We start from the raw sequence: 1,703 nt of genomic DNA on the forward strand, positions 1-1,703 counted from the left end.
GTGAGTTATGGATAATTGCCATTGTTTAGGGTGGTTGATTACAAGTTGTTATCAGTAACAGTTAAAAGTTTTGTTTTGTTTTTTTTAATGATAATGGGACAGTAGCATCAATCTACTTCAGAGAAGATGATGGGCACCAAAGAAACTTCACATGGAATTTACTTTCTTTGTGGCAAAAGTTAGCCATTGGGCAAGAAAGTGCTCTTGCCTTGACAGCTGCCAGTATGTTGCCCTAACTGAACAAGGAGAACACAAAAGATAGCCTGTAGACCGAAAATGGATGCCCCAACATTGGTCAGGTACCCTGGGTAACTGTCCAGACGGCCAACTGTTTCTGTCATTTCTCACATATTTTAGAAGTCACTTTCTTGCACTTCCTACTTACTCAGGTAATATTATTTCCTTCTCAGGTCCCTGATGGAGTTGAAGACTTTATAGTTATAGTTTTCCTTGTTGCCAGATTCAGAGAAGAAATTTACTAAAGAGGTGTAAAGTATATAAGGTTGAGAGACATTAGAAGACAGTTTTGGTAATGCAAGTTAGGATAGAAGGTGAATTAGATACAATCCTGTGACCTAAGATAGGATAGATAATGGAATATTTTTTTCTGAATTTGTCATATGCATATGGACTAGACATTGTTGATGTATTTATTGCCTGCATACATTGCATATAGTCATTGTACTTGTTGTATATAGTTTTCTTATATTAGTTATAACCTTTCCTATTTTAGACAAAAAGGGAAAATGTGGTGACATTTGGTTTGTGATCTAACGAATAAAGTTTGTCTGAAGATCAGAGTGTAGAGCTAGCCACTAGTTAACACAGAGGCCAGGCAGTGGTAGCACACACCTTGAATCCCAGCACTCAGAAGGCAGAGGCAGGCCGATCTCTGTGAGTTCAAGGCCAGACTGGTCTACAAGAGCTAGTTCCAGGGCAGGCTCCAAAAGCTACAGAGAAACCCTGTCTCAAAAAACCGAAAGAAAAAAAAAAGTAAGTAATAAAGAAAATTGTCGTTAAAGAGTGGGGCTGTTGCTGACTAGTTTGTTGAGAGGAATTGTGGAAGCGTCTGGAGTTGCAGCCTAGAAACATCCTAGAACAGCGGTTCTCAACTTGTGGGTCACAACCGTCAGGAAACACTTATTTCTGATGGTCTTAGGAACTGAGACACCACTCCTCTACAAAATGAAGTGGCAATGAAAATAATGTTATGGTCGGGGTCAGCATGACATGAGGAGCTGTATTAAAGGGTCGCAGCATGAGGAAGGCTGAGAACCGCTGCCCTAGTGTGTTCTAAGTACAACCTGATGGGTCATTGAGGTGGGGAGTCTGGAAGGTGAGAATGTGTGGACAATGAAGGCCTAGCTCATGAGGTTTCAAAGGGAAATAAAAACTCTGCTGGGAACTGAGATAGAGGTGGCTCATGACATATTCTGCTGGGAACTGAGGTAGAGGTGGCTCATGACATATTCTGGCAATGAATCTAGCTGCATTCACCCCACGACTTGAGAGCTGAAGTCAAAAGTAATGAACTAATTTGCTTGGCAGAGGAAATATCAGGAATGAGCGGCATTCAGGCTGTGGCATGGTTTCCGGCCACTACTCTTGACCAGGTTTACAGTGAGAGAAAGAAAGAGAGCACAGCTCGGCGATGGTGGCGCACACCTTTAATCCCAGCACCTGGGAGGCAGAGGCAGGCTATT

Source organism: Microtus ochrogaster, chromosome 10 (genome assembly GCF_000317375.1).
Source record: "Microtus ochrogaster isolate Prairie Vole_2 chromosome 10, MicOch1.0, whole genome shotgun sequence".
Taxonomy (NCBI): Eukaryota; Metazoa; Chordata; class Mammalia; order Rodentia; family Cricetidae; genus Microtus; species Microtus ochrogaster.